At 42.5% G+C, this 19,047-nt stretch overlaps 1 long non-coding RNA gene across 3 annotated transcripts in view; it reads right to left on the reverse strand.

The window, feature by feature from the left end:
• Positions 1-2,682, reverse strand: part of LOC119029258 — a 23,973-nt gene extending 21,291 nt beyond the window's left edge. For all 3 annotated transcript variants that reach the window (XR_005077941.1, XR_005077939.1, XR_005077940.1), the window contains exons 1-2: positions 1,846-2,682; positions 31-152 (exon numbers count right to left, since the gene is read on the reverse strand). This is a non-coding gene — a long non-coding RNA (uncharacterized LOC119029258). The remainder of the gene's footprint in view (positions 1-30; positions 153-1,845) is intronic.
• Positions 2,683-19,047: the final 16,365 nt, after the last annotated feature.

Below are 19,047 nucleotides of genomic sequence, written 5' to 3' on the forward strand. Positions count from 1 at the left end.
GTGTGTGTGTGTCTGAGTGTTGCCAATTACCCCAGCTATAAATACAAGATCCCCATCCGTCACTGAGTTTCTGGGTGGCTGCAGCGCCGCCATAATTGGTTTCAGATGGTCACCCAGATCCTTCTCTCTCTGCTGCAGCGCCATCGCACCGCCTGTGTGTGAGAGAAAGCCGCAGGGGAGAGCGAGGTCGAGAGATAGGGGGAAAAAAAAGATGAGTGACAGGAGTGAATAAATACGGAGCGAGCACGGAAATAAACAAGCAGACACTAAATGTTTCTTTTGTCCTGCGAGTGGTGAGCTGGGACAGGAAAGAAAAAGAATTTGACTTGTTAACTCAATAAGTGCTCATGGTTTTGTAGCCCGTGTTTTCATTTTGACGTGATTTATTAAAATCAGATGAGGTTTGTGAGACAGGATATTTATGTCAGATGTGATATAAATGTTGACATGTTTTCTTATCCATTATGAATACATGTGGAAACACAAAATCACATATTTTCTGCTCATGTCAGTTTGACAATAACACAAAAATGTAAGACAAAATCATTATCATTATAAAAACAGATTTTGATTGCTTTCAGTATGACTTTAATACTATCTAATCATTGTTATTATACAAAGAAAATAAAATTTAGTGGTGACAAGATGATTTCTTAATCAGGCTTTTTACGATTCATTCAGCTGACCCACAATGGCAATTTTCACTTTAATGCAATGTTATATAGGGATTTAGTCTGGTCCCAGAGGACATCTGATCAATGGACATATTAACAATAAATTAGCAGACCTATCGATTGACAAAGCAGAGGACACTGTGACTCTGTGACAGCTGGTGAGCGCCTCAGTCTGAAAAGGTTGGATCAAAGAGGAATTACACGCAAGAACTGTGCCTCTAAATTCAAAGCCTTGTTGAGAGAAGAATAGGCTTATGTTGTGGCAAATAAAAAAAGGAGTTTGACCTTCACACGGCAATTAAACAACATTCAGCAAAGACAAAAATCAATCTAATTAATGCCAATGCATTTTCTAAGAGACCCATTTACTGCTTTATCCACATTTATTTAAATGCTTGTGAACACATGATTTGACATTTCAATTCTCTGGGATCTCAGTGGAAGTCCCAGCTACAAGATATCCCTGTGGGACATTGTTTGTCACATGTCTTGTTTAGGCTGAAACTTTGGTGTATATATCTTTGTCTGATTTGGCTTTCTGTGGTCACTGTCTTTTTTTTATTGTTGTAGTTTTGTTTCTGAATGTGGGGTATGTGTGTTGTGCTCATTGGCTTGTACTTGTACCACACTGTTTGGTCTGTACAATGAAAATTAAATATAATAATACAAAAATAGTGTTCATGAAAACTATAACAATTATCCATTTATTTAAGCAATTCATTATTAAATGATACATATTAAGTGTCTTATCACATAAATAAATATATGTTAAATATAAATATACCATATATTCAATTTTTTTTCTTTCATTATGATGTATTCATCCGTTAATTGGGCATTTAATTAAACAATTCAAGTATTTAATACATTTAGTTATGGGAGGCCTACAAAGCAAATCTCTTTTCTTACTAATCACTGAAAATAATGCGCACCTAAATGTCATGTAAAGCCAAAGCATATTTGGATAGAGGCTTGATATATATATTTTATTTCTTTTTAAACAGAGGGTGTTAGCTTCCCCTCCATGCTAGGCTACACCTGCCTGGACCGTGCTAATGTTTGTGCTAGGCTACTGCGTAAAACTCGTCGTGTCACTTCAGGGCAGACTGCGGCAAACAACAACGTTCTGTGTAAAAACTATTGTCCACATCACAAAATGTGAGAAAATTACCTTCACTACGATTTCTCCCTACTCCCACAAGCCTCTCCTCACTGCACACAGCATCTGTTGTTGGCCTGAGCTACCTGTTTTCATCATGGCCGTGGGAAAGCAGTGGAGAGGAGAAGCAGTTTTCTTTTTCCCCTCTCTCTCTCTCTCTCTCTCTTTCGCTCTCTTGCTCTCTATGGTTCGTGTTAATGTGGAGGCGGCTCAGCAATTATCACAGACGTTTTCTAGTCGGCGGAGCCAAGAGCATGCGGACACACAGGCATCCTCCGCCGCCGTAAATCCATTAAATCCCTCTCATTAGAGCACGAGCCTCACTACAGCGAGGCGGGACGCGGAGCTGGGGGGGCGCGTGCTGACTCTCACACCGGGGTGTCGCCCTACCCCTCGCGCGCGCGCGGCGCCTCTAATTGCTGCGTTCTGTTTGACAACAAACACAACAACAACAACAACAACAACGCACTGCGCTCGTTTCAACGCCTGGCTGTGACTTCAACAAGGGGAAGTATTCATATCCTTCACTCAGGTAGAAGTAGTAGCCTACACATAAAACTACTCAGTTACACGCCTTGAAATGCTTCTTTTGTGAAAGTACTTATTATTATAAAAACTTAACAGTGAACATTACACAGTAGGCTACAGGCCTACATGTTAGCCTAAACTGATCACCCTATGAGTAAGAGGTACTTCACTGTTGTAGTTTCTCCAGGTGCACAATTCTAATACCTAAATATTTCATGTTCAACCTGTAAAATAATACATATTCACAAGCTTTACATGTGCTTTCTTTGTAAAATCTTACTTACTTTACATATTAAGAGTGAAAAGCTATATATTATAGTATTTCCCTCCAATGCAGTGAATGTAAAGTGGCATGAAATGGAAATACTCAAGCCAAGTACAAGCAGGGGTGGAAATGGAAAGTCTGTACTACTCTCATACAAGTAAATATGCTGGTATTGAAATAATAAAAGTACAAAGTATTCTTCTCATACACTACTCAGAGTATTCATTTTTTTAACCATCACTGTTTAGTGCTTTATCTGTGACAGTCAGACATTCAGTGAGAGGTGTTTCTGTTTGTCCACATCTCCAGTCTGAACTCCTGCTCTGTTCTGCTCAGTGGTCACAGTCACCCTTTCCAAACCTGCACCTGCTGCAGAGTTGTTGTTTGTTTTGTTTTGTTTTTTTCGTCAGTATGTCAAGATTTTTACTGGCCCATTTGTAATTGGATTGCATATTAAGCATGAGTAAAAATGACAGACTTGGGAAAAAAAGAACTCAAAAATGACATAAATACAGTAATTTCTGGAGATATTTAATTACTTCCATCCCAGAGTATATGCAGTGATGGAATTTAAGTGCTGTTCATAGGGTTGAGTCTCATTGTCATTAAAGTTATATTTTAAAAACTATGTCTTCACTTAGTCAAGTATGACTTTGGGGTACTTTTTACAACACTTTGTTATTATGGCCTGAGGTCAACCTGAACAGAGGCTTCACCGCTGCATATATTTTCACTCACACTCTGTATAGTTGTATTTTGTCTTTGTAAATAAATCATTATTGATGAACACACACTCCAGTTTCATTCGTTTTATGTCACGCTTTGGCATCCCTAGGCCGATCGTAACCGTACCTAATTGTGTTCATTATAAGTATAAAAAAACTTCATATAACATCATAAGTTATATAACTGCTTCAATGTGCATAGCTACGACCCACCAGTAGTAACAGAAAGTAAAGCAGTGTTTAATGAAGAGATTGGGAGCATTATGACCTCCCCATAGTCACTGTAAAACCCCTAACCATCTGATTCTGTACCATTATATCCCAGCATGCTTTGGGGGAGGGGGGGGACAGAGAGCACCCTGGATAGATCACCAGTCTATCACAGTCTTCCACTGATGTAAACGAGAAAAAAAGCCTGTATGCTCAGATCAACACAGCAGTTATTATTATTAATTTGATAAATACTGTACCTATCCAACTGTAGGCTAGAAGACGCATCCAGGGGACCTATAACTGAAGGTAGTTCTTTACAAGAGGCTTTCTAAGTAAGATCCAATTCAGTGGAAAGCTATTTTATGGTATTATTCTATTTCCCATAATATAGTATGACACGCTCTTATTTTTTATTGTTCAACTGGAAAAGCGAGTGAAAAAGGAAGCTAAAATAACAAACCATGTGTTTTTTTTGTTTTTTTTTTTTTGTTTTTTTTTTTTGCCAGGGCAAATTTATTGCAATCCAAAACATCCAACAGGATCGCTGCTCCATTTTAAATAGGAAAAGCACTTTTTTTTTTTTTTCTATAACACAGAGCAGCACTGAACTTGATTTATACACAGGCTCATAAATCACAGTGACATTTTCAACTGTGTCAGCTGAATCCTGTTTTTCACGGTGTACTCCACACTGTCTGTCAACAAGTGATACGTCTGTGTCAGTGGGGATTAAGACATTGGAGCCGTGCAAGACTTCAGAATGAATATTTGGATTTTTTTTTTCGTATTTAACAACTGGAGGAGGTGGAGGAAAAGTGTAGAAAACAGACTGCGGGAGTTCAAGTGGAGGAGGGCGCGAGAGGAGGAGCGGCGTACATGAGTGAGAAAGACAGTACTGGAAGATGGAGAGCAAAAGGAGGAAGACAGGGAGGTGAAGGAGAGGACAGCAGGCACTCATCAGGAGGAGAGCTGGGAGGGGAGCGAAGGCCACAGCGTGGAGAGCGGGCCCTTGTGAAAATGGAGATGTACTAAACCTTTGCTAACCTGGATCGCCCAAGATAAAATATTTATATATGCTATTGTGTGATGGAGCGCTGGGCTGAGGAGAGCCTTAATTTGTTTTTCTCCAGGGTAAATTAATTCCCTCCCCATCATCAGCGGAGTGAACCTGTAGTGATTACTGCCCAGTCTCCCTCTGGCCCCTCCGGCAACGAGCACTTGAGAGATTTTAATGGTCAAAGTCCACCTTACAATTATACTTCATCTGCTCCATACATTTCCATAGATTAAAGGTGAAGCTGAAACACTTACTGGAGGTGAACGTTGATCCCCTCACTGCCTTGTCTCCTTTTCCTTACTCTTTCTCATCTTTGGTGTCGATCGTGGAAAACAACTCAAAACAACATCCTCAACAATGAAACGTAACCAATTTGACAAGTGCAAACAGTCAATTGTTTACCCTTTAGATGTAGGCTACAGTATTGCGTCAAGTGTGTATTTATATGGAAAATGTAGATCATTTTTAACAGTGTATATGTATGGCGCATCATCTCATACATTGACTAGATGTATAAACAGGAGCAGCAGAGTGGAGAGCTGTGTATGCTAACCATATGTAAAACACATAGCCAAAGGACACACAGTGTGAACATTTGCGGCCCAGCACAGATTGACACTGATTGTCATGCTATTACAGGCAAATAGCAACACTTGGTCGGCAGTCGACAGGGCATAATCATGTGTGACTAACAGTGATGGAGAGAGCGCTACAAAGGCAAGGCGAGGTGGTGGAGGTACAGGCTCTTTGTCTCCCCTGCCATCTTCCTCGTCTCTGAGTAGCCTGGAGGGGCGAACAGAACGGGAGATGATAAAAAGATGGAAGCCACTCAAAGTTCAAGGCATGGGGTGCCCTTTCATCTATTTCAAGACAATCATGTTGGGTTCTACATGTACATTACTGCAAACTACCAATCTTTGCTTCCTCCAGACGGAGCAAAAGGCAGGAAGGAGTGAAGAGGTGGTGGCACGACTAACTCCCGCATAATACTTTTTCTCTTCTTACTTCTGTGGCTTCGGCTGTTGAAAAAAATAAGTCAAATACGAGTCAAAGGACAGATTGTTGTCATGTCATTTCAACCCTGTCTTGCACATTCATTTAAATACTGCAGCAGTAAATATATTTTGACATGAAGGCTCTGACAGAAGGTTTTCACTTGTTTTCCTGTCAATATCCACTTGCAGTAACTAAAGCATGATCATACTCTTTATGGTTATGTTTAGGCCTACATTTGTTAAGGTTGAGGAAAGATTGTGGTCTTGGTTGAATACTGAAATGTTCAGAGGTGGCTTGAAAAATGTGACAGGAAGTGTTAACTGTATTAACGGTTAAATGAAACCATGGTCTTATCCTGATGTCAACCAAAGTGCTTTTGAGTTCTAAGCCACACGAGGGACTCAAGATGCAAACCATGTTCTCTGGTATTGAAAAAGGAAGCTAGAGAGAGAATCAAACTAAATGCACACATGCACACACACACTAGATGATTGTATTCAACTGAATTTAGTCAGTGACATCTAAATTAGATTTTGGGGATTTGGTTGTAGTGTGGTGTGGCAACTTGGCGCTTCCTGTAATTTTAACAAAAACAATTTGGTTTTTTGCAGACTTCATGGCCTGCAGAGCCCTGTGCAGCAACGGGATCTCATGGGATGGTATGTAAATAGTATGCAACTTTTATGGATGCTTCATGTGCATACACAACCCAGTCACTAGGACATAATGTTAGCAAGTGTCTACAAACCACAGATACGATATGTACCACATTGACATTTGTACAAAACGTGTCATATCACATTCACATCGCATGTTTATTGTCTGACTTTTACATTGGGAGATGAAGGGGACAGTGGTGCCAAATGGGTGATTACAATTTGAGTAAACGTTTCAGCATTTCCAAGTGTCAAATTACTGGGTATTATTGACTAGACCAAGAAATGTCATTATTTCCAGCCATCTTTGTTGCAACCAAAACAGGTATTTTAAGCCAAACCATGATGTTTTCCTTATCATAGCCAAGTGGTTTTGGGGCCAAAACCTAACCACAGCATATGCAAAGTACTGTGACCAGAAAAAATAGAAAATTGAACCTAAATACATTTTAAGTTGCAACAAGAAACATCAAGCGGGAACTTACCTGTGGTCTTGCCGAAAGGTACTTGACTCACATTTTTTCAAGGCAACTACTGTCGAAATTGTCGTGTCTGCTCATTCTTAGCTTTTTATACATCATTTAATTAAAATGTTTTAGTTTGGGACGCCCAAGCAGGTAACCTTTGTTCTGTGGATTTTGTCATCCAGCTTACAATAGTCAGGTGACCTTCATTATAATGGTAAACAGACGGTGAAACTGTTGCAGTTTGGTTGGGTTGATTAGGTATAGAAGAAGATCATGGTTTGTGTACAAAGAAGTTTAAAAAAGTCGAGCATGACTTTTACTTTCAAACCAGACATGAACACCACTCCCCTGCGTCAAAGCTTTGTGTTTGACCAATCCATCCACAATATCCACTTACCTACTTGGACTTCCCCACCCTTTAAAGAGATGCTTACAGAGTACAATGAAGTTCAACTTTACTTTCATCATCTTATGGGAAAAAAAACAAGAGTATGCTATTTCTATTTGTGTGTTCATTGTCTTGTCTTGCTTGCTGTCCTGTTGTTGTTTTGATGTTTTTTTGTGGGTTGCTGGGTTAAACAAGAGGGCAGCAATCGATTAGCCTTTGGCTTTATTGTGTTTTTTTCCTTTGACCTTTGCAAGTAAAGTGACATGCAAGAAGATGAATGTGAACAGTGCTGACACAGAAAAGAAAGGACGCGTTGTGAAAACATCCGAGATGACTCAAGACATTGGCGTTTTTATTTATTTGCCATTTGGTATCATGCTTGTGTACATATCATGTATCTCAATTCATGCATTGTGAAGTAATCCTCACTCTTTCAACCATCATTGGCCACAACAGGCAGAGAGAAAGGATAACATGGTGATTCAGCAACTGCCCACCAGTCAGTGAGTCTTCAGGTTAGTCAGGGAGCCAGTGAGTCAACCACAGCCTTTGTAGTCATTGTCTCATCCTGCAGCATTACCTTTGCATTTCCTCAACAGTGGTGGGCCACCGCAGCAACAAAATTACCAGCGTTAAGCCCAATTTCTTCTCATATGGCAAGTAAGTATAGGGCCAATGGTAGGAGCTGTTTTGATGCTGCCACATGCACCAGAACCACAACTGGAACTGATGGACAATTAACTGTAATTAACCCCAGACTGCACTGCCACTGAGCCGCCGTTAGAGAATGAGCATTGTAGACCTTTGTTCGTCATTCCGGAGAAGGTTAAACCCTGAAAAGAGATTTTTATTTTTACCAAATCCTGTCTTTTGATCTGTCAGTTATCCACTCGAGCTCATCACATAATCAGTCAACCAGCAAGCAAGGAGTCAGACAGGACAAAACTGTTCCTGCCACGCAGTCTGATAACATATGCATTACACCCTTACAGTGGAGCAGCAGCCTGTGGTTTAATGAACGTAACCCGAGCTCCCTGTTAAACAAACAGGCCGAACCTGTGAAAAGAACCTCCACATTACTCGTTCTTCATCTCTCATTAAAATCGTTTGGACCCACAGATCGAGCCAGACTCGATGGCTGCCGTCCATTTCTTTAATCTTTCAATTACAGTTACTGTTACTATTCTGCATATTTTCATAAGGAAACGTTAGAAGTCACTGCTGATGGGTTTTGCCCTTTGTGAGAATGTGGATGAATGACGGAACCAATTCATCGTGACATCAATACAGACGGGGAGAACTGTCTGATGTAAAGATTGCGGATACATTATGGGCATTTTTTCACTTTATCGTCTGTCTGCTCTCTCCGTTAACCCTCGTCTTTTCTCGGCAAATTAGAGAAAGTTCAACCTGTTTCCTTGTAGAATAGATGAGGACATGGCAGCGGTTTGTGACCTTTCTTTAAAAGTGACAGTAGCTTACTTTAAACTACAGTGAAACATTTGAAGTACAGTTGACAGCGGTTGCAGAAGTTGCTTGCTATCTGTCATAAAGGAAAAAAGGACATTTTACAGGAATATTGAGAGGGATCTCTGTAGACAGACCCTACAGAAAGATTAATAAATGTTAAAGGAACCAAAGGACGAAAGAGGAGTGACCGTCTAGCTCTGTGGCCTGTAATGTGAAAAGTAGGGCTCACCCTGTCCTCCTCACCCTTAGCCGCCCCTTTACTGTGTGCTTTGCCCCAGCTGCCTATCAAAAACTAATATCCTCAAATTTAACGCTGGTGTTGTCCTTTGAAATTAGAAAGAATCTGTGTCTAATGCAATAAGCCAAACCTGGCTGCTGTGAACTCTAACCTCCTTCCCCCTGATTTCCATCTCCCCCCTTTATCCTCCCTCCTCCCCAAGCAACTCCCTGTCCAGTCTGTAATGCTAAGACTGAGAGGGAGACCGAGGATTTAGAGACCTCCAGTACAAACGTCCTTCTCCTCCCCTGGCTTTCCCGCTGCACAACCCCCCCCCCCCCCAATCCCCACCCTCCCATTTCGATCTCCAGCCATTTTTAAATACAGTAACACAATCTTAGGGAAAGCTGATATAATCTTTTCTAAACTATAAAAGTCAGTCACCCAGAGAAACATCTGCACGGTCAAATTTAAAACAAACTGTCAGGGAGTCCGGTGTCCCCATAAAAGAGGGAGCAGAGCAGGAGGGGAGAGAGGAGAGAGGGGCGAAAAATGGAAAATATAGAGAGAGGGAATGATTTTTAGGAGGGGGTTTTTAGTACTTTCCATTTGGCCTTAACTTAAACACAAACCTCCCCTCAGGCCATCCGGATGCTTGCAGGGTAAAGCTAACTCGCCAGCAATGCTACCAGTCTTTTTTATGGCTGTTAGAATTACAAAGTGCTTGTCACTGTTTTACTGTCTGTTGACACCCGAGACGGCCAAATATGCGAAAGTCTTCATGGCTGACATCTTAACAGGCTGACATCATTGAAAAATACATGTTTAGATATGGCTGTGTAATGGTCAGTGGAGAAAGAAGTATTCAGCAACATCACATTATGCAAACGTATAGTGGCAACACGTCGGCTTCAAAAAGAAGTATTGAAAATAGGCCAATCGCAAATCTTTTACTTTGAGTGCTGATGAGTGTTGATGTGTGGGTGAATGATCAAGCAATATTTCCTTTATGTCAGGTTAACTGCACACCACTGAGGAGTTCACATTTGTAACAGACATAGGCAACGTACCCGGGGCTGTTTTTAACTCAACCTCTGAACATTTCCAGCCATATTTGTTTTAACCAAAACAGGTATTTTAAACTAAAACATGATCTTTTACTTATCCAATAGGTACATTCTGCCTAAACTTCATAAGCACAGTGTTGTCACAAGAGATTGAAAATTGAACCAAAGGAAAGTTAAGTCGCCACATAGAGAAATGTAATGTTTCAGCATATCTATGGCCACATTGCCAACATTTATTCTGGCAATTATGTTGTTAGAGACCAAGCAAAGAGACACGGGACGTGGGTTTTTGTCATCAAAAAAAGAAAATAAATAATCTCAAGACAGTTTGAAGCCAACTCAATATGCTAAAAAATAAGATATGTCTCAAGTAAACCCGCAAATTTAAATGAATGTACAAAAACAAAAGTGCTGTAAAGAAACTCTTCTGTCGTGTGTTTAGCTCCATTATTTATTTTTGTTTGTTTGTTTTTTAAGCTCTATTAGCTGTTAGCTCGATTTTCTGCCTAAGCCACACACACACTGAAGGATTTTACCATGTCACATTTTTTTATAGGTCTCCAGGTCTTCATAGTCAGCCAGTGATAGTAACTATAATATCGGCATGAGGCGACATGCTCTATTATAGTCAGAACTGAGTTTCAGTATGTAATTTGCTAAGCAATAACATAAATACATGCATAAAAACATACCATACAATCCCTTGCTCCCGGGGATGTCTCTGGGAAGATCTCTGTTCATCCCAAACCCATGCTCAATACGTTATCGGTTTTGATAGAAACACAAGAACATCAGATTCATAGTTTAAACCAGACAGTAAGAGCCTGTGTTCTGTTAGACGATATGTCATTCATGCACCAAATAATGGGAATTGACCATACAACTGTAAAAAAAAAAAAAAAAAAAATGAAATCAGAATGGACATATTGTTATTCATCTCAAGGCCTCGAATGAAAACGGGCCTCTACAGAAGGCATTATCCTGGAGTGAGTATAGCTAAACAATCCAACACACTTCAGTCCAATTCCCATGGGTTTTAGGTTAGAATGCCACTGAAGTACACGTTGAACAGGGGGGCACAGTGCCTGCTCTACTCTGCCCCGTCTGTTTTGAGCTGAGTGTTGGATTGCTTTAATTGATTTAATGGGAGAGCATGGAGTCACATCGGGAGACGGGCAGCACAGCATGCTTTAGGGGAGTCAAGTGTGATGCACTACCTCAACTCGATCAGCTGGCAGAAAGAGCCGATAGCCATGATACATATAGGCAAACACCAACAGGCGAGTGTGCACAAGCAGGAAGTGCGTGAATTTCTCACTCACATATAAACACACACAAATTCACACACACTTGTTCCCAGCCTAGAACACCATGCTCCCTGCTAATGGTTTGAATAACACCCAGAGTGGCATGATGGGGCCTTAGCGAGATGCGTTTGCGCCTGTGTGTGTGTGTGTGTGTGTGTATGTGTGTACGAGAGACACTGTGGCAGCGGCAGCAGCAGCGGCAGCAGCAGCAGCCCGAGCTAATGCCACCCTGAATGGTGTGTCTAATTACTTGGCCTAGAGATAGCTTTTAGCTAAATCACCCCGCCTTCTGAAGAGCCTGTATCAACAGTGACAAGGGCCTGGACAATTACATTAGCCCTCTCCCCATCCACCAGGTCCAGCACTAACAATCAGTGTGATTTGCAGCCGCTTCATTGTTGTCATCCCTCTCTCCATGACAATGATGTTTTCCCTGCTGGAGAGACGGAGAGAGAAGGCTGGAGAGTCGGAGAGAGACGAGGGAGAGATTGCAAACGAGAAAAAAGGCAAAGGCAAAACGTGGAAAAGAGGGCAATATGAGAAAGAGAGAGAAATAGAGAGGGAGAGAGTTGTCAGTAGAGGGCTTACTTATGTTAATGTTTTCCCTGCTGGTGTGTTGGCTGCAGAAGAGAGCTGGGTAAACCTGGGTGACAGAAGCAAGTGGAGTGAGCTGGTGACTTCAATGGATACTGGAGAGGGGTCTTCTCGCTGGATCGCTCAACCAGCCCACGGTACCAAACACACTCACACAAAACCACATTACAACGAGGACAGTAGCCGCCCACAGAAGGCACATACAAGCTAGAGCTCCAAATCACATTAGTGCAAAAGCAGAAGTTTCATTCAGCTCGACTTGGTGGCTCTTTCATTTGCAAACTATAATGCAAGTAAATGCAGAACAAGACTCCCAAAGTGGCCCTTTACCTCAGTTTGCCAAACGTTCCTCCCTTTTCCCTCACTTGCACGTGACTTGGGGCGCACATGAGGAGCACAAAGACACGCAAAACAAAGTGAGCGTAATAGTCGCCAGGGAGTAACTTTCACGGTGTCAGAGGAGGAGGACTGATGGAGCACAGGAAGACACAAAGTTAGAAGATCCAGGGTCAGGAGATGGCCTTTGAACTCTCAGTAATGTCTGGAGTGCAAGGAGCTCAGAGGAGAGAGTTGGAGGGGAATGTCGCAATACCACTGAGAGACACTAAACATCAGTGGGACATTTAAAGAAGTGGAAATAGTTCCAGGGAGTGTTAGTGGACTATTAGTTCTAGTTGATTTAGCAACACTGGTGGTTGCTATTTTAATACAATATCCAAGATGTCCTGAGCAGCTTCTGGCTGCAGCTGGCTGTGATCCTTCTTGCTCCAGTATTCTCTGCAATATTTCAAAGTGATCCATTGAGACAATTGACAAATTAACATTGTCTTGTTTCATGGATTAATTTTTGATTACCAACTAAGTATGTTACATACTTTGTTTCCTGTGACTGTTTCACAAAAAAATCTACCTCATTGTCCCTCAATTGAAATCTTTGAATGCAAATTATCAGCAGTATCAGGGGAGACTGAATGGTAAGTTGTGTTCTGTAAATCCCCTCTGCGTGTGAAATCAATTTGATTCCAGTCCGGGAACGGCAGACTCCGCCACTCACAATAAAAACTCTTATATAGAGAGATATTTAAACTGAATGGCTTTTGCAGAAATACGCACATTTTAGCTAACTTCCTGTCCCTTTATCAGTTAGTAATCCCCTCCTTCCTCTCCACATCACAACACTTGCATGATTACTTTTTTTATTCAAGGCAGTTCATAAGCTTTTTTCTTAGCTTGCCATGTTTAGTACTATAAGCCATCACTGGGAGTGCTGAAATTTGTAGCTTACTCTGTTCCGCCATTGACGGTAAAAAGGAGGAAGTTGACGAGCAGACAGGAATGTCTGATTGGAGTAGGCAGGGATACCTGAACATTTATTTTTGCTTTTACTTAATGAGCAGGTGGAGATGAGTTTATTGTTGGAATATGACTCTAATTAACATGCATTTTAATAAGAGAATAATGCTTAACAGCAGTTTTAATTAAATGACAATCTAAGTTAATATGATGTGGAGACTATAACTTTATAGATGGCAAAAAACGAAAAAGATTGAGAAGGAGAGATGGTTCCAAAAAATGACAATGTCTCTCAATGCCGGGCCTGAATTTGGGTGAGGTATCACTTTCAGTGGATGAATGATAAAATAAATGTGATAAATAGAAATGTGTGGATCTCATTAGCTGAGAGCTAGCTTTCTGTTTTCCACAAGTGATGTTTGTCAGTTATATAATAATGTGTCATAGTGGTGAAGTGATGAAGAAACCCCAACACGGCGGAACAAATTGGAGAGATGTTACAATGATCTCATGCCGACAAAACTTCTTGAATAAAACTGAAAGTGAATTGAGAAGGAGCGTCAGAGGAATGAGAAGAACCCTGAGTGGGATACGGACACTATGGGGAGCCGAGTGGTGCCAAGTGGGGTTGGATCACTCGACAACAGCCTGTCCCACCCTATTACCCTCCGAGCTCCCCCACCTCTACCCTCTCCAAACCTCCCCACCGCCGCCACCGTGTCCCCCTGCTCTGTGGGGTCACACCACCAGTCGCACTACAATGACACCATCACCGGCTCTTACTGGGTGAATGGAGAGAGGGACAGAGGGAACGAGAGAAAGAGGGGATGGCGGGGTGCTCTTCACCTGGAGGGCTTCGCAATCACTCCGCATATTTTATGGGGTAGCAGACGTCTGTGGGTGGATCCGATCACTAATGGGCTCATGCTTTAATTCTGAACGCATAAAAAAAACATTTATTAAATGAGGCATGGCATTTCTTGTGTTGTTTTTTTTCTCTCTGACTGGACTCACAGGACTAACACTGAGCTCCACCTAAGTGGAATATGTGGCAGGAGCATTTTCAGCTCTCTATAAAAATCAGGTGCAAACGCTAGGTTTCACTTGAGGATCAAAAAGTGAGGGGCCCCTTTGATAGAAAGTACCAGCATTCAACAACCACATTGGGAGGAGAGTGTTGCAGAAGAGGCAGTGGCACCAACTCCAGTGCCAGAATGCATTGCATACTCAACACATAACTTTTAATGATAGCAACATGTAAGAAATATTGAAAATCACAATCTAGCGATGCACTGAAATAGATGCCAGAAATAGCTCCAAATCAATAAATAACAGGAAGCAAAAAAAAGGGGGGGAAAAGCACAAGTCATTGATATGGGTTGGAATTGGGGTGGGGTCAGGGTGCTGGTTTGGGGGCTAAGAGGACAGCAGAGTAGAGTGAAAAGTGGAGCGCTTTTGGAAGCACCCCCGGCTCTCCTGATGTTAAGGAGGTGCTCCCAGAGGTCCGAGACAACCAGTCAACAACAGGCACTGGCTCTCTCTCCCCCCATCTCTCTCTCAGCCTCAGCGCCTCTTCTCTGTGGCGCACAAAAGGCTCGTGGGGGGGTAGCAGGGTAGATGGGTCGAGAGAGCGACATGGCATTTTAATGGTGGTGGAGAGAGTGAGAGAGGAGAGGAGGTGTAGGGGTTGGATGGTGGTAGAAGCAGAGAGGAACCCAGCTCCCCCCTCCTCCCTCCCATCCTCTCCCTCTTCACACACACACACACACACACACACACACACACACACAAACATGTACGTACACAAACACGCAAGCACAGCGGCGTCATTGTAGGGGGCTTTTTATCTGAATGATTGCCCTCAATTAGATCCCTGCTCAGAGTAGGTGAGAACAGACAGCTATCTGGAGAGGGGAGGGTTTGGGGGTTCAAACCAGTAGACAGCACGAAGAGAGAGATGGGAAGCCAGACAGCGAGGGAAACACTTCCTCCTCGTCCTCCTCCTCCTCTTCACGCCGAGGTAAGAGAAAAAGGGAGGGCCAACTGGAGCAGGCAGAGGGAAGCAACTTACTCCAGCGACTGTTATGATGATCCTCTATATACACACATATAGAAAAAATATGTAGATCCAACCAATTTGTTCTGTTTATAAAATATTCTTCTTGAAGTTACCAAACGAGCGCATGAAAAGCTTAGAACAATCACAGGCTGTCATGATGATGCCAGTACAGGCAAACCTGTGTCCTAAATATTAGGTTTACTATGAAATTACCTGTTGACTGTTGTAAGTCACAGGGCAGGCATAGAAGTTCCAAACTGGTCAAATGGTGGAGTTTTTGACAGAGAAAAAGAAGTGAGTGGCTATTTTGTCACCATTTATGTACTGAACACCGTGTTTTGAACTAAATATTTTTACTAAATTGGATTTACTGGGCATTTGGGAATGGGAGAAGACAGCTCATGTTGGATTTGGATACTGAAAAATCCAGATGCTAAATCGGTGAGTTGCCAAAAGATCTGAACAAGCTTGTTTGTTGGCTGATTGGTCTGTTTCTTTGTTGACTGTACCTGTCTGATGTAGCCTTATGCCTAAATAGCATGATTACACACTTAAATTGAGGCGTATGTGAACATCGGAAAGTATTTCAAACAATGTCCATCCCAGTTTCTCAAAGTCAGAAGTTATGTCATAATAGTCCAGAACCAAGGGATATTCAATTTGATATGATATGAAACGGAGAAAAGCAGGAGATCGCCAAATTGGAGAGGCTGAAAACAGCAATTTCTGCCAATTTTGCCTGAAAAATTACTTACAAGTCTAATCGGTAGTCAAAATAGTTGGCAAGTATTTTACTGCAAATTGACTGAAATAATATAAAGCATGTTAAAATAACAACAAGAAAGCTTAAAGACTCACTGTTGTCAGTAAATTCAGTAGGCCAGTGTGCTCGATTTGTTTTCCCTGCAGGCCGACAATAGCTGCTAACTATCACACACGCACATGTGCACGCACAAACACACGCACACACGCACACACACACACACACACACACACACACACAGGATGCAGAACATCCAGTCATTCCCACTGCTGCCCACCGAAGCCCAGTGTTTACTCTGCTTTGTTTTTAATCACAGCAAGCCTAAACTCTAGATGTAATTTTCCACTCTGCATACACCTAAACACAAACACAGACACATAGAAAGATACACATACACATTCACACACACATACAGTACGGTACACTCAGCTCTACAATTACCCCTCAATTAGAGATAATAACATGACCACTTCCTTACCAATCACCTGCAGCCTTGCTATGACTCACACAGCGCAGCGCTGCTGCACACACACACACACACACACACACACACACATACACACACACACACACACACAGGGTCAGATGGTTTATAAAGTTAGTGGTGGCTGTAGAAATCATTGGTTATTTTGTCTGACCACTGTGCTTTGTGATTTTCTCTGCATCAGTCAGGTGGAGCAAAACCTTTCCCTCATTTTATGGAGATAAATGTTAGCTTTCTGTGGTTTCCTGTATATACTGACTGCTGTAGAGACACACACACACATACACTGGCACACATACACACTTGTATACACAATACACACATTTCCTGGAAACACTGAAATAAGCTTTTTCTGCCTCCTTGTCTCACTCATGGATGACGACTGAAAGAATACAGTTGTATCCCACTCCGCGCCTGCCACAGTTAACGTTTCATACACTTCTAACTTCTTCCTTGTCTTTTCTTTCTCCTGCCTTGTGCTTTCCCAAGCAAAGACATCAGAGCTTCTATAGTTAGCACAGTCTGCCTCGGACCACTGAATACGGAGGCTGCTACCTGGAGGACATAAATTGGTATTTAATAACTGCCCTTATTCCCTCTGCAGCCATTTTCAACTTAAGTCATACTCAGACTAGGAAACCCGACCCAGAGGTAAAACCGACATTACAGCTGAAAAATTCACACAGATTTAACCGGTTATTAAATTATCGAGCATTGCTGGAAGCAGTAAACCATTTGTTTCCGCAGACATAATCCAATATTTCCACTGGGGGAATCTGTTAAATGATGTTGTTTTTCCAATTTTATGATGTAAAGCATACATTTTGGATCAAAAGTTGGACTATACTGGGCTTTCTGATGCACTGGTGTTTGGGATATGTATCATATAGCCACAGTGGTCCAGGTTCCTCCGATAGTGCACATACATACCTGTATGTGTCGCACTGGAGTAGAGATGGTGGACACAAATGCAGGGGACAGCAGGCAGGAATATCAACTGATGAACTTTTATTCAGGACAGGGAGAGGCCAACACAACAGATGACTCGACAAAAGCTGATATAAAAACTGGATTTCGGTACAAAGTAATGTAACAAGGGGATGAGGTGCAGGTGGAGTGGGGTGGAGAAACACAGGTGAGGGGAATGAGTGGAGAAACACAGGGAACAGGGCTGGACTAATGGGAAAGAACACAGGAGGGAAACAGAACACATATTAACACAAATAAAGTGAAACGGAAATGACAAGACCGTGACATATTTGTGCAATCTGGGTCGCTCCAACCAAAGATAGTTACAGCAAAGAGTATATGAAGTGAGCAGCAGTAAGAAGTTACTCTGGTGATATGCTGCCCCCCGCCCTCCCTTACATTTTTGGAGCGACCATGGGCAGGTGGCCAAATTAAACATTCATCTCACTTGGCTAATACCTGACACAGCACACAGTATAATATTCCTGACTGTCCAGTTCATTCTCAGGCAGATTATTAGTCTTAAATCTAGGGGATTAAATGTGCAGGCAAAAATGTTTTAACCAAGATTAATGCTACTGACAGTATTGTACTCACACACAAACACACGCACACACACACACACACGCACACACACACACACACACACACACACACACACACACACTCAGAGAACCTCCCCAGCCAACCTCGCGCTCACAGGATCATATCGTCCCCCTCATACAAACATTAGCGGATTGACACTATCACACCGGCTATCCGGCAGAGCCCCTTTCACACATAATTACAGGCTCTCATTTCCCCCCGCCGAGGGAACAGGTGCAGGGGGACAGGGAGAATAGTCCAGGCCCACTGTCTCCTTGGGCTTAGGGCCTTTTCCTGACTCTGAGAGGCCTGTATTGACAGAGGCGAGGGGGGGCGACACCAGCGCTGATAAATCACTGCGAACGTGTAAATGCCACTGCGCCGCATTCCGCTAAAGAACAGGAGGCCGAGCGGCTACAAGTTCCTTTCTCTTTCTGTTTCTGTTGTTTTAAGGCCTTCCCCCTCCTCCTACACACCATCCTCGCCTGTTGTTTTTTTTTTTTTCCTTCCCTCTCTCTCCCTCCATCTCTCTCCCTCTCTTCGCTCCCCCAAGCAGCTAATAGCATAATTTGAGGAAGAATGTTCCCGGAGTTTCCTGTGAATTCTACCATTAGTCATCCGAATGACCTCTCTGTTCCTCCCCTTTCCCTTCCGTGTCACTAGCACAGTGCTGCTATGGAGCAATGGCTGCCTGGGGAGGAGGGAGCTAAATAGGAACCAGAGCTGAACAGAGTGTGTGTGCGTGTGCATGCATGTGTGTGTACACAACATCATTTTTACGTTTTCTGTATTTATATGACTGTTTGTTGTTGCAGTTCTGTGCCAAATTGTTTGTGCATGTGTGCGTGCATGGAAATCTAAATATCAACGCCTGTGTGTGCATCTACGCACGTGTGTGTGTGTGTGTACGAGGTGGAAGCTACCCTTCTCAGCGGGTTGCAGAGGTAGGGCCCCAGTACTTACCCCCTGACACTGAGCTGTTAACTGGGAAAAGTAGAAAAGGAGATGTGCAGGGTGGAGTGGGCAGAGGGTAAGTGTGTGTGTGTGTGTGTGTGTGTGTGTGTGTGTGTGTGTGTGTGTGTGTGTGTGTGTGTGTGTGTGTGCCTGTGTG

The sequence above is a fragment of the Acanthopagrus latus genome, chromosome 11, assembly GCF_904848185.1.
Source record: "Acanthopagrus latus isolate v.2019 chromosome 11, fAcaLat1.1, whole genome shotgun sequence".
In the NCBI taxonomy this organism is placed as follows: domain Eukaryota; kingdom Metazoa; phylum Chordata; class Actinopteri; order Spariformes; family Sparidae; genus Acanthopagrus; species Acanthopagrus latus.